Below are 15,588 nucleotides of genomic sequence, written 5' to 3'. Positions count from 1 at the left end.
GCCAGAAAACGTGCCTAACAGGACGGAGAATCCTGCCCACTGTCTCTCAAATGAGATGCTTGGGTGGATACTAAAGGTGGTGCTACTTTGAAGAGTAGGGGACTTCCCAGGTGTCCTGGTCAATAGTTATGCCTCAATCAACTTCGCAAAATACAGATTATCTGAACATTTCTGTTCAGCCGCAGGAAGTTTAAGATGGTTTTTATTTGCAGAAGGTATGCTATAAATTAGGGGCTGGTTTAGCACAGTGGGCTAAATCGCTGGCTTGTAATGCAGAACACAGCCAGCAGCGTGAGTTCAATTCCCATACCAGCTTCCCTGAACAGGCGCCGGAATGTGGCTACTAGGGGCTTTTCACAGTAACTTAATTTGAAGCCTACTTGTGACAATAAGTGATTATTATTATTATTATTATTAATAAGATTCGGATCAAGTATGATTTAATTGAACAGGCTCGAAGGGCTGAAGGCCTCGTCCTGTTTCCATATCCCTTCTTTCATTGTGAGTTTTGTAAGTCAATGCAATGTGGAAAGAGCTGGCACATAAACCAAGCTAAGGTTCGAACGCAGACTGAGAGCAGCTTACAAGGATCAGAAATACTAAAGGGAGACGTGCCAATATCATATCCAAAATGAAATGGGAATTGGTGGGATGAATATGGACAATCACGAGGTCTAAAATCAGACCAGAACATTGGAACAAAAGAGGTTTATGGCCGAAACCCTCCTTCCTCATTGGCGGCTAGGCCTTAAAGTGAATGGAGTTTTGGCTGGAATGCCAAATATTCCATCCTCACTCGCAGCAGGTCTTGTCATGGGTGAAGCCAGAGAAACCTATAGCACAGAAATCGCTCTTACGGGGAGTTTAACACGTCCCACTGCCTTGCGATTTTCCCATTGCACCAAATATTTGTTCACTCTCCTCTTTGAAGATGGTAAACTGTTTGATTCAAATAAATGAATTGAACTATATCAACATGAATACAGAGCAAGAAAACCTCAGGAGTGACAAGCAGAATTGCTGGTCTCCGCTGCACAATATGAGGTGGGTAAATTTTGAAGATGGCAAACTTAATGCAAGGATGCATCAATCGGTCTATGGTTCCGTGACTCCACAATGACGGCCATTCTCTAAATTCCAGGGTTGACACGGTGAGGCAAAACCGGCAGAGGGTAAACTACACGTCGGCCTTAAGCTACTTGCTGGAGCAGGAGGGAGTCAGCAGTCACTTCTACAAGTGAGCGGAACGGTAGCACAGTGGTTAACACTGTTGCATCACTACGCCAGCGTCCCAGGTTCGATTCCCGGCTTGAGTCACTGTCTGTGCGGAGTCTGCACGTTCTCCCGGTGTCTGCGCGGATTTCCTCCGGACGCTCCGGTTTCCTCACACAAGTCCTGAAAAACCTGCTTATTAAGTAACACAAGGACATTCTGAATTCTCCCTCTGTGTACCCGAACAGGCGCCGGAATGTGGCGACGAGGCGTTTTTGACAGTAACTTCATTGCAGTGTTAATGTACGCCTACTTGTGACAATAAAGATTATTATTATAAGTGGCACATCTGTGGTTAATTTTAAAATCAAAGATTGATAGATTTTTGTTCATTAAAAAAAGGCACCGAGTTTTGAGATTGTTGAAGCTGAAGCTGGTCTCAGTGAAGGAAAGGTTGAGAGGAGCTTTGAGAGAGGCCTCCAAAACCATGCAGGGTCAAGAGAGAGTAGATGGAGAAAACAGTACCTTTGGGTGGAAGGATCGAGAACCAGAGGACATCAGTTCAAAACGATTGGCAGAAAAACTAAAGACGATAAGATGAAAATATTAATACTCTTTATTAGTATCACAAGTAGGCTTACATTAACACTGCAATGAAGTTACTGTGAAAAGCCCCTAGTCGTCACACGCCTGTTTGGGTACACTGAATGTTCAATTCACCTAACAAGCACGTCTTTCGGGACTTGTGGGAGGAAACCAGAGCACCCGGAGGTGTAGTCATCTGGGATTGCCACTTACAATAAGGAACATGGACTGTCGCAAAGCATAATGGGAAAAATGGACAATGCAAGGTTCAGGCAGGCTCAGAGCCTGAATGTATACTTGTGAGCGGGAATCCAGACAGTATCGAAACCCCCAACCGATTAGCATTTTGGTGGCCCATCTCCGTCAGACAAAGGACTGATACTTGAGTGACCGATACAATCCCAGACATTTTGGCGCCACTGCCTGTACTCAGGAAGCGTAAACAACAGGGTCAATGACCCCTTAGGACACGCCCAGCCATCAAGGCACCTGCCCCTTTGTTGGTTCAAATCGACCACAGTGATCAAGAATTACCCAATTAGTGGGGTCCAAACTGAAGGACCGCCCAAAAGAGCGCGAAAACCCCCAAGGATAAAGAGGGAGACCACCGTGCGTTCGGCCTCTCTTGGACCTGACGCTCCGGCAACGTCTACTTCCAATTGCAGCACCACCAGAACCAAGTTCAAATTCAACGCCCGCTACCAGACGGATGAGCCCAGCTAAGCAGCAGTTACTTCTCCAGACCCGATAGACCCAGATTTGAACAACGGCCCCTGTTCCTCTGACCTAAGCCGGGTGCCCGAAGTTAAGTACAGGTTGTCATAGTTGATAGGTGTAGTTTAACTAGTAGTGTTTATGTTGCATGATTAATGGTGTGTGTAAATAAAGTACCCTTGATCTTGAACTAACTAACTGGTGTTTGGCCCTTTGATCGATATCCGGTTGAACCTTGTGGTGGTATCATTTGATACCTGGCGACTCTGAGCAATATAATATAGATATCCAAAGAAAGAAGGGCAACCTCATTGATTGCCATATTTACAGTAGGTAAAAAAGGCAACAGAGGAAACCCACGCAGACACGGGGAGAACGAGCATGAACAAACGATGTGAGTGGTTAGGCTTGGGAATGTACCGCCTGAGAGTGTAATGGTTTTCATAGAGGGATTGGGCAAGCATGGGGAAAGGCTGAAGGGGTAGAGGTAGTTAAATTGCTTTTGCAGATAAATGATCGAGATTCAATGAAGCAAATGGTCGCCTTCATTTTAAAAAAATATTTAAAGTACCCAATTCTTTTTTGTTCCAATTAAGGGGTAATTTAGCGTGGCCGATCCACCTAGCCTTCCCTGCTCGGTGGGCACCGCAGGGGTTTGGGTGCTTTATTGACCCCTTTAACTGCACTCTTATTTGTTGTTTTTTAAGTTTCCTTAATCTTTGTTATGTTCGGGCAGTGCCCCTAACAGGAGCTTTGTCCCTCAGTTTGTTTACCTTCTGTTTTGTTGGTGGGCCTGAAAAGATTGGCCATCCACCTACCCTGCACATCTTTGGGTTGTGGGGGGTGAGACCCACGCAGACAGGGGGAGAATGTGCAAACTCCACACGGACAGTGACCCCGGGGCCGGGATCGAACCTGGGACCTCGGCGCCGTGAGGCAACAGTGCTAAAATGGTCTCCTTCAAACGGTAATTATTTTATAATTATAATAATCTTTATTAGTGTCACAAATAAACTTACATTAACACTGCAATGAAGTTACGATGAAAAGCCCCCAGTCGTCACACTCCGGCGCCTGTTCGGGTACACAGAGGGAGAATTCAGATTGTCCAATTCGCCTAACAAGCACGTCTTTCGGGACTTGTGGGAGGAAACCTTATAATTCTATGCTTAACGGATATGGGACAATGTGGGGTGTATGGAGCTGGGTCACTGGCCAGCCATGGCCTCATTGAATGCCAGAATGGGTTTGAGTGGCTAAATGGCCTCCAGCTGTTGCCATGTCAAATTAGACTTTCCTCCTGTTTTGATCCCTACGAGTCCCGTGGGGACGACCCGATTAATCTGGAGTGCAAGTTGCCCCGATGAGGAGCAGAGGCCCATCAGCGGGCTAGTTAACTCAGGACCTGAAAGGCCGGCCCAGGTAGGACCTGAACTGCAGAGTCATCCCGACTGGGATTGGCGCCGTCGCGTGGAAATACTTTGGGCGGGATTCTTCATTCCCATGGCCAGACAATGGAGTTTCCCATTGTGGTCACCCCCCTGCCGTCGGGAAACTCGCGGGCGCGGGGTGCATTGTCGGCGGAGCGGAGGATCCCGCTGACAAAGATTCCCGCTGTTCGCTTTTGGCAATAAACCGCTTGACTCTCTCTCCGGACTCCTCGGTAATTCCTAAATCTCTCCTCCAGTTTTCCTGTGTCAGTTTCAAATCATGGCAGCATGGAAATGCAACACATGCTTTGGAGAATCAATTAATTTTGTCTCTTCACAATTTGCCGTAATAGAAAGCAGTTTCAGCTGTGTCATTAATTCAGACTTTGTTGTGTAACTCCGGCGTGAAGAGATTCGAGCACATTTGGGCGGGGGTGGGTGGGGGGGGGGGGGGGGGGGGGGGGGGAGGGGGGGAGGCTGTGTGCGTGACCATCTTCTGGAGTTAATGTAGCACCCACCATAGTTCAACGGCAATCTTCTATTTTAGGGACAGTTTTGCGATATAGTTTACTCGCAACAAACTCTTTGCTGTGCGAGGTTTCTAATTAAAATGAAAGTGGTGCCATCAATCATGCTGCTCCACATCAATCACTGTCGCACGCATAGCCAACTTTAACAAGTCCTGATACAGTCTGTTGGACTATCCAGGAACTTCAAAAATGAAGCTGAAAATCTTTTGGATGTTCGCCATGAACAGATAGGACAGTTATCTCTCCGCTGATGTTAATATTTCACGGGCAGTCAGATGGATTTGCCACTTCAACAGTGACAACTTGCATTTTAATAGCACCTGGAGCAGAGTAGAATGTCGCAAGGGACTTCAAATGACCGATTATCAGAGGTAATTTGATACGGCGCCGCATAAGGAGATATCAAATTTGAAAGTTGGGTGACCAAAAAGTCTGATTAAAGTCGTGGGAAAGACGCCTTTTTTTAAAGGGAATTCCAGGGCTTCAGGCCGAGGCTGCTGATTGGATGGTGAAGCAATGGAAAACTGGGATGCACACGAGGCCATGATTGGTGGAGTGCAGAGATCTCAAATGATAGTTGGGCTGGAGTCACAAAATAAGGGAAGGCCATGGAATTGAGGGGTGGGGTTGGTGAGGGGGCACAGTGGTGGGGGTAGGGTGGGGAAAGAGGGAGGATGCAGGTTCAAAGTGGAAATATGGCATTAGTGTCAGCCATGTTGTTCTGCACACACAAAACAAGTGATCATTATTTGGAATGGATTGTCCAGTGGTTAACCAACTTTCAAAAAATGGGATCATTATTTGGGATGGATTTCTGGGTAGGGCAGTGAAAGCAAAAAACCTTGGGATACTTTACAGGAACAGCTGGCATTCCTCGTTTCTTTCCTTCCTTCGCAAGTAAGGCTGGGTCTTTGGGAAATGGTGGCATCGTGGTAACACCACTGGATTAGTAATCCAGAGACCCAGGCAAACGCTCTGGGGGACATGGGTTCAAATCCCACCATGGACTTTAGGCTCTGATAACAACCTGCAACAATGGATTTTCAGTGTAATGGCACTTAAAGTATTGTCTTGTGGGCATATAGTATTTCCAGCTGTGTGATACAGTCCCCTGATGCCCAGAAACGATTCACTGCCTACTTGTTTTACTGATATAGTCCTTATACCCTGTTAAATATTTGAACTATGATAGCAGCACCGCCCTTCAGATGAAGTGAAATTCTATACTGAAATTTTCGCTATGGTACACTTCTTTTGGGCATCCCGATAAATTGATTATGGTGTAAGTACACTATCGGAGACCATACTGTAAGGCAAAGTTGCCCTAGTCTCAGGTGACCATAAGTTGCTTCCCCCTTTGATGGAGGAGAGGTGACCCATGGTGATTTAACCTGAGGGTCACCACGCCTCTGACGAGGGGCAAGGTTGAGAAGGCGGGGCCTACACGAGTTACCTCAGCCGGTACGGGGAATTGAACCCACGCTGTTGGCCTCACTCTGCATCACGAGCCAGCTGTCCATCCAACTGAGCTCAACCGACCCCCGCATTGTAGACATGGACTGAATGTTATTAGGTGCCGGTAATACGAGTGGCTCTCTCCTCTTACTTTGTATGAGCTTATCTTCTTCAGTGACATGTGTTCCGGTGACAGAGGCCGCTCGTCATTTGCCGTTGATCTTCTGGTCCCACCGTCAACGTCTAATGCATTTGGCATGACTCATGACATGGCACGCGTGCGTGGGCGGGGTGGTGGGGGGGGGGTCACCTTCGGCGGAACTGGAAGATCCCTCTGGTGGGAAGGGCTGGAAAGTCCAACTCTTTGTAACAAAAACCCATCTGGTTCAATAATGCCCTTAAGGGAAGGAAACCAGGGCAGCACGGTGGCGCAGTGGGTAGCACTGCTGCCTCACGGCGCCGAGGTCCCAGGTTCGATCCCGGCTCTGGGTCACTGCCAGTGTGGAGTTTGCACATTCTCCCCGTGTCTGTGTGGGTTGCGCCCCCACAACCCAAAAGATGTGCAGGGTAGGTGGATTGGCCACGTTAAATTGTCCCTTATTTGGAAAGAATGAATTGGGTACCCAAAATTTTTTTTAAAAGGGCAAGAAACCTGTCATTCTGACCCAGTCTGGCTGACACGTGACTCCAGGCCCATAGCAATGTGGTCGATGCTTAGCAGCCCACTGAAATGGCCCAGTGAGCCACCCAGGGAAGTTAGGGGGTGAGGATAAAATGCCCGCTTTGCCAGTGATGCCTATGTCCAATGGAAAAATAAATAAATAAACACGTCCCCTTCCTTGTCCTTTTGACACATCTTAAGAATGTCAGGAGGATACAGGAGAGACTCAGGGTTTGCCTTGGATATAAACCAGAGAAATAAGCCGCTCAGTCCAATCGGCTAATGCTCCATTCCAGCCTCCTCCCAATTATCCCCATCTAAAATCCAGATCGTCACAATTTTTTCCCTATGATGGCAAGTTCAACATTCTCACAGCTCTTTGGGGCAACTAATTTCCTTCCCCATTTCCAGTTGGACTTCTCGGTGGCCATCTAGTATTGATGGCCATGTATTCGAAGAAGATAAGGTCATACGGAGTAAGAGCAGAGAGCGACTCACATTACCGGCACCTAATAACATTCCGTCCACATCAACAATGCGGGGGTCGGTTTAGCTCAGTTGGCTGGACAGCTGGCTCATAGAATTTACAGTGCAAAAGGAGGCCATTCGGCCCATCGAGTCTGCACCGGCTCTTGCAAAGAGTACCCTGCTCAAGCCCACATATCTACCCTGTCCCCGTAACCCAATAACCCCCACTTAATCTTTTTGGACAATAAGGGCAATTTAACACGGCCAATCCACCTAACCCGCACATCTTTGGACTGTGGGAGGAAACCGGAGCACCCAGAGGAAACCCACGGAGACACATGCAGACTCCACACAGACAGTGACCTAAGCCGGGAATCGAACCTGGGACCCTGGAGCTGTGAAGCAACTGTGCTAACCACTATGCTACCGTGCTGCCCTGATGGCTCGTGATGCAGAGCGAGGCCAACCGCGCGGGTTCAATTCCCGTACCGGCTGAGGTTGCTCGTGAAGGCCCCGCCTTCTCAACTTTGCCCCTCGCCTGAGGTGTGGTGACCCTCAAGTTGAATCACCTCCAATCAGCTCTCCTCCCTCAATGGGGATAGCAGCCAATGGTCATCTGAGAGTAGGGCAACTTTAACTTACAGTGTGGACTCCGATAGTGTACTTACACCATAGTCAATTTATCGGGATGCCCAAAAGAAGTGTGCCATAACGAAGATTTCAGTATAGAATTTCACTTTGTCTGAAGGGCGGTGCTGCTATCATAGTTCAAGTATTTAACAGGGTATAAGGACTATATCAGTAAAACAAGTAGGCAATGAATCGTTTCTGGGTATCAGGGGACTGTATCACACAGCTGGAAATCCTATATGCCCACAAGACAATACTTTAAGTGCCATTACACTGAAAATCCATTTTTGCAGGTTAATATCAGAGCCTAAAGTCCATAGTCATCATGGGAAACAGTAGCACAGTAGTGACGTTACTGGAGTGGCAACCCGGAGGCCTTAACTAAAGATCCAGAGAGACGAGTTCAATCCCCGGCGGGGCAGCTGGGGAATTTAAATGCAGATAATTGAATAAATCTGGAGATGTCAAACCCAAGGCCCCGTCTGCCCTCGCGGGCAGATGTCAAGGTCCCTGCGTCACTCCGTCGATTCCGAGCAGGGGAATTCTCCTCGGCATCCGGTCCAACCTTTACCCCTGAGGCATCATCGTCACATTTATGTTTGTGGGATCTTTCTGTGTGAAAAATGCCTGCTGCTTCTACGACCGTGCGGCAGTGACAGTACGTCGTTGTAGCTATGGAACGTCGGTATAGAAATCAGTACTTTCTTCATATTAACAGTGGTTCTAAATATAATTAGAAGTGGAATTCTTATCATTCGCATTTTGTGTAGATGTCAAATGCTTCTCAATATTTGCGGTTGAACCATCCCTCTATCGTGCTGGGAACACTCTTTGTGGGCAATGCGTTCAATGTAATTTTTACACCTCAAGTATTTAGACTCATTAAACCTGACTGCAAAAAAATATTTGAGCAGTCAATGGGAGGAGCATTTTGTAGCTGTTGCTTCCATCACTAAAGTTGTTACTCGATTCAAGAAGTGGAGAAAGAAATGCGAGTAGAAATATTTAAGGTAGGCAAAGTGGATGCTGGAGTCAAGGACAGAGGGTGCTGGATAAACTCAGTAGCATTGGCAGCACCTGTGAAGAGAGGGGAAAGCAGAGGTAATGATGCGAGTCCCTCTGGGTCTTCACCAGAATTGGAGAGACGGAGAGGGTGTTAGATTTTAAGCTGCAGCCGTGAGCGACTGCAACAAGGTGTCGAGTTTCGAGTTCCAAAGGGAATGGAAAAATATGGACGTACGGGTCGGAATTCTCCGGCCGTTGGGATTCTCTTCTCCCGCGACGACGCACCCCCCACCCACAAGCTTCCGGTGGTGGCTTCAATGGCAACGCGACGGGATTGGAGAATCGCGCCAAAAGCGAATGCCGTGCAGCTGAGAAACACACGGCTGGAGGACCAGGGAATCCAGTCTATGGTCCGAATGAAAAGGTAAAGTTAAAAGAATAAAAAGAACAGCAAGGAAACAATAGGAGTAGCTGGAAAGCAAGCCAGTGGACCTAAAAATTTAAAACATGCTTTAAGTGCTGTTTAGGTCCACTTTTTAAGATCGATATTTTTCTTTTTTTTTAAATAAATTTAGAGTACGCAATTCATTTTTTCCAATTAAGGGGCAATTTAGCGTGGCCAATCCACCTACCCTGCACATCTTTGGATTGTGGGGACGAAACCCACGCAGACACGGGGAGAATGTGCAAACTCCACACGTGACCCAGAGCCGGGATCGAACCTGGGACCTTGGCGCTGTGTTTTAAGGTCAATTTTAAAGATTATAAGCCAAGGCTTGATTTGGGAGTAGTTTATTACTGTAATCTTCATGTCTGTCACAGAAATAAAATGGCTGGCCCAGGTAAACTGGAATATTTGTGTTTCTTGGCAATTAATTGAGATTAAAGGTTAAACGCCAATTGTGGTAAATGGATCAAAGGATTATTTCCGCTGTCAACTTTAGCCGAAAATCTCGCCATTGTGGAGAGTACTAGGAATAGGAAAAGGTAGAAATCGTTACCAGAGGGAAGTAGATTAGGTACTATTTCAAAAGAAAACGAGATTCATAGAAGAATAAAAGAAATAGAAAGATGTGCTGAAAGGCCGAGATAATAAGAATCCTTACTATTGTCACAAGTCGGCCTACATTAACACTGCAATGAAGTTACTGTGAAAATCTCCTCGTCGCCACATTCCGGCGCCTGTTCATGTACGCTGAGAGAGAATTCGGAATATCCAATTCACCTAACAGCACATCATTTGCGACTTGTGGGAGGAAACCGGAGCACCTGGAGGAAACCCATGCAGACACGGGGAGAACGTGCGCACTCCGCACAGACAGGGACCCAAGCCGGGAATCGAACCTGGGACCCTGGCGCTGTGAAGCAACAGTGCTAACCTCTGTGCTACCATATGATCGGTGGGATTGGAGCAGTTTTGGACAGGTTACAAAATACCAGTGCAGATTCGTTGAGCTAAAAGGCCAGTTTCTACATTATATATTCTATTCAAAGTGGAGACAGGGGGATAGGGAAGTGTATTTCTGCAGGGACAACGTTCCCAAGTTCGAAGGGACTTGCATTTTCAATTGCACCTCAGCACTTTAAAAGTGGCGAAACGGTTGGCGAAGCTGCTATTTTGTCCCAGTAACATTTCACCATTGGCAAGCCTTTTAAGGCCAGTTCATCTGTTCCGCGGTGGGAAGGACGCCAGCAAGGCAACACCCTGCTTTTCTTTGAACCCTCGAATGCCCCACCTGAACGGGGACCTCGGTTCGACGTCCGATCTCGCAGGATGACAGTCCTAACTATTCTCTCGAAATTCCAAAAGCAACGCTGAGCGTGTGACACACTCCCTGCAATTAGTTGCGTGGCAACGGCAGAAACCATACAAATCAATTCCTATAACCAAAAGGAATTAACATGACAATATGGCCACAGCACCCATTGCAAGACATATTTAAACAGGGCCTGCTTGGTTCAATAAAGATAAGCAGATGTTACTTTATCACTTAACGTGAAGTCAAAAACTCACTTCCCAAATCCCAAAGTCTCATTTTTCTCTGCATATTTATCCTTCTCTTTTCTTCCATCATCCAAACTTTACTTCCTTCTGATCAAGCTAGTAACTTTTGATGCTATTTTATCCTTTGATATTATCCCTTTGTCTATTGATGCACCCTTCGGTTTCTCCATCCCGCTTTACCCTTTTACATTCAGCATGTCTTTTCCTCCCTTCCTTTTATGATTTTTATTTTTCCTTGTGAATTGCCCCTTAATGTCCTCATCAATTTTCCTAATGTTTTCCCCATCAAATTAATGCCATAATTCCATTAAACAGGAAGATGATTGAGCGGAGTATGGTCAACATATGATTGCTAATGAGACGAGAATGCAATTCAATAGTCTTTCTGTGGATTGGAGCACCTATTTCCTAAAAGTCATCATTTGTACCACATATTTCAAGATATCGAGCATTTTATTACATTTTGCTCTCTGCTGCCCTCTCTGTTGGGGAGGTGTGACTCAAGTTAGTTCAATAATGGCATCCCAATGCTGAGCACGTGTTCGTCTTACCCATTGCAATAAAAACACATTTTCTGGGGGTTTTCATGATTAGATATTACCCGTTGAAGTTGCGCTCCAGGACAGAGTGTGGCTGGCAACGCGGTTTGCATCATTTCCGGGTCCACCGAGTACGCGCGACCGACGGGCGATTATTTCAGGCCCAAGAGATATGAAACAAACATTGAAAGTTGCTCAAAATTCATGCCTGGCAAAGAAGTAATGCTATCCTTCTTTGATCTGAAAATTAAGCAGGCACTTTGGTGTACAGAATGAAATTCTATGGATGTGTGCTTCGATACCATGAAACAGGCACAAGACAACAGCTGGAAGTATAGGCCTGAATTTTCCGGGATTCTCTGTTCCCACCGGCACCCCACCCCAGACCATGGGTTTCCTGACAGCGTGGGGTGGCTTCAACGGGAATCCCATCGACAAGTGACGGGAAGAGAGCATCCAGCCGCCAGTGAGTGGCACGCCGCTGCGGAACACACAGCTGGAGACCCCGAGAATCCAGCCCGTAAATTCAGCTCCACATCATAATTGAAAGAAAGTCTTGGCATTTACATAGCACCCTTCACAACGTCTTGGGCCGCAAAGCACTTTACAGCTAATGTCACACTTTTGAAGGATAGTCACAGCTGTAATGCAAATCACATCAAAGCCAATATTCACACAGGAAACCCCCAACACAAATATTTTGTTTCTCTAAATTGTTGCTAGAGCAATGTACACTGGCCAGGACACTGGGGTAAACTGCCCTCCATTTCTTCAAATTAAAGAGTTAAGCCACACCCAAAAGACTCCTCTGACCATGGTGCATTCTCCCAGCCTTGCCTTGGAACATCTGCCTTAGATCTTGCACATAAATCTCTGGGGTAAAACCCACATCCATCTGACTGGGGTAAGAGTGCTACGACTGCTAACATGACATGAGTACAGACACCCGCATAACCCCACCCTTGAAAGGTGCTTCCCACTGTATCATTTTCGCACCAGTCATCCTTGTGAAAGGCACGCGGAGACTACCACCTTCAGTGAAGTCTTGTGGTACAGTGGGTCATGTCCCTGCCTCTGAACCTGAATCTCTGGGTTCGAGCCCCACTCTAAGACCTGTTGGCCAAGGAGCGTGTGTTTATAACATGGCAAAATATTCTTCCAACGCATGCCGATGGAAAGCAGTATGGGTGGGAGATTTCTGTATTGCCCTGTGATAGAGGGAATGTTGGCGCCTCTCCCATCATCCATAGCCCCGCCGACAACACATTTATGGAAGTGCATGTTGTCACAGCAACTCAGACTGAGCGAACTGAAACACACCGCCACCTGGAACTGCACGTTCTACTCAAACTCAGGTGTCAAAGCTCATGGGCGGGATTCTCCGTTAGCCGACGGCGAAATCGGGGCCCGCGATCGGGCGGAGAACAGATCACGACGCCGAATCGCGACGCTCCGCCTCCTCGAAAATGGCACCATTGCGAGGCGCGCCGCGCGTGGTTGCCACCGCTTTCGCATCTCATTAGCGGGCCCACCCGCGATGCTCCGCCTCCGATGGGCTGAGTTCCCGATGGCACGGTCCACATATGCCCTCAACAATCGTGAACCTGGCGTGGTGGCTGCAGAGAGAGACAGAGGGCGTGCGGACAGTGCCCAGCACTGCCATGTTTCGCCGACAGTCGGATGGGGGGGGGCGCTTCTGGCAGGACTGTGAGGGGGTGAGCGGGGACGCAGTCCAGCACAACCAGTGCCATCTTTTCGGCCGCGATATGGGTGTGTGTGTGGTGGGGGGGGGGGGGTGAATAGTCTATGTGCGGCTGCAGCTTGTCAGCGTGTCCATCACTGACCCAGTGATTCCCGCACCATTTTTCATGTGTTCTGCTGGTGTTCAACGCGGCGTTGGTGCCAGCTCCTCACCGGTAGCAGCAGCAGTGCGGGTGTGGCGCCGATTTTCCTGACGTGGAGCTCCACGGATCCTCCGTTGGCATCAGCACTCAGCCTCAGAAACGGAGATTCCAGCCCCACATAAGCAGAATTTTAATCCCAACCGCTATGTTTCCCAACATGAAATGTAGAAATGTTCTACTCTGTGCCAGTGTGATCTCATTAGGAATCTTCTGAGGTAAAACAGTTCAAATGTTCAATTGTGGATGAATTATTGACTGTAAATCATTTTGGTCTTTTTAAACTTCTGCATACTTGATATCCTATCTCGTCTCCTCCCTGCAGTTTCCTTGTTCTGCACGGAACTGTCCATGGTCCTGAACATTCAGATTACAGTGGGACGTGCAGGTAGCACTCAGTCAGTGCCCTACCTCTGCATACATGGCTCCCATTGCTTTCCCCGCCCTAGTGAGGATGGAGCACAAAAAGCAACGATAAAAAGGCGACTCATAAAACTATAACTATACTGGGGTAAAGCCTCATTTTCCAACCAGTCTTAACGCCTTCCAAATCCTCAGCTAAGGGGTAGTGGGGTGCCACATTGTTGGAAGCACATTCTTTTAGGTGAGATGTTTAACCGCGAGCCTGCCTGCCATCGGTCAACATTGCGAAGCACAAATTGCCTGGTCATTATCACATCGCTGTTTGTGAGAGCTTTCCGTGTGCAAATTGGTTGCTGCATTGCTTAAATTACAACAGTGACTGAAGTTCAACATTGGTCGCATGGTTCTTCCCGGTGATCCAAGGGCATGAAAGGTGGCATACAAAGTCTTCCTTTCTTCCCCCAGTGATAGTAGCGATGTGAGATTCCGGATGGCTACAAGGCAAAAATTCCTTCCTCTTGTAGGCTACTGTGGATTTTTCCTGTAACAGCATCCGAACGGTCAAGAATGTGAGAAGTGTGGGGCGGCAGGATAGCACTATGGTTAGCACTGTTGCTTCACAGCGCCAGGGCCGCAGGTTCAATTCCCAGCTTGGGTGACTGTCTGCGGAGTCTGTACGCTCCCCCTGTGTCTGCGTGGGTTTCCTCCGGGTGCTCCGGTTTCCTCCCACAAGTCCCGAAAGACGTGCTTGTTAGGTGAATTGGACATTCTGAATTCTCCCTCTGTGTACCCGAACTGGCGCCGGAGTGTGGCGACTGGCACCTTGCTTTCTTCCTGCAGGTCTCTGGACACACACAGACACACACAAACTGCTTTTTCCAACTGCCTTTCTCCTTGTAATCAGCTCACAGCAAAACAGCCAGGCACTTTTAAACTGCTTTCAGCAAAACCAGCCAGGCACCTTTTAAACTGCAAAACCCCAAAATGGCTGAACTGAGCTGAGCTCCACCCACTCTATGACATCACTGTTTTCTTAACGGTACATTGCCTAAACATCCAGTTCTTAAAGGCACTCTCGCTTGACAGCGTAATGGAATACTCTCCACTTGCCTGGATGAGTGCAGCTCCAACAACTGTCAAGGAGCCCAATAATATCCAGGAGGGCGGCAGGTTGCACACTGGTTAGCACTGTTGCTTCATACCACCTGGGTCTCGGGTTCGATTCCTGGCTTGGGTCACTGTCTGTGCGGAGTCTGCATGTTCTCCCCGTGTCTGCGTGCGTTCCCTCCGGGTGCTCCAGTTTCCTCCCACCAAGTCCCGAAAGACGAGCTTGTTAGGTGAATTGGACATTCTGAATTCTCCCTCTGTGTACCCGAGCAGGCGCTGGAGTGCGGCGACTCAGGGCTTTTCACTGTAACTTCATTGCAGTGTTAATGTAAGCCTACTCATGACAATAATAAAGATTATTATTATAAAGTTGATTTTATGGAAGTCCAATTTTACCATTTACCATGTCGTGCAAGAGGTGCAATGAGAGCAGAAGTGAGGACCGCATTAAAGCGAAAGAATGCGACAGCAAGACCGGAAGTGTGAGATTTTATACATACGCCACATAACTGAGAAAGACGTAATCATGACTTACACCTCATTGCACCGGTCATTGTGCACAGAGTGGATTGCACAGACTCTAAATGTGTGCTTTAGAGTGGTTGTCATAGGATATAGAACCACAATTAAAATGCAGATTTAACTATCAAAATCTTTAAACACACCCATTCCTCCCCACACTCGCAATTTGTGACTGAATTCTGCAGTGAATCATTGTGAGGAACGGTACATCTCAAATTCCTGATGCATTGAAAATTAAAGCTGTAAGTGAACAAATATATAGAGAATGAAGAATACCAGTCAATAGCAGGGTAGTATTCCAACTGAGGGTTTCATATAATGTAAGCCATAAAGAGCAGTGTCATTTTCAGCCAAGTTTCGATGGCTGCAAGTTATTATTTTTAATAATCTTTTAAAATGTTATCTCATCTGTACGGGGGCACATTGTTCAAAGTGAAACATAGTTCAGCACCTTCCTAATA

This window comes from Scyliorhinus torazame, chromosome 30 (assembly GCF_047496885.1).
Source record: "Scyliorhinus torazame isolate Kashiwa2021f chromosome 30, sScyTor2.1, whole genome shotgun sequence".
Taxonomy (NCBI): Eukaryota; Metazoa; Chordata; class Chondrichthyes; order Carcharhiniformes; family Scyliorhinidae; genus Scyliorhinus; species Scyliorhinus torazame.
This window is presented reverse-complemented; position numbering follows the sequence as displayed.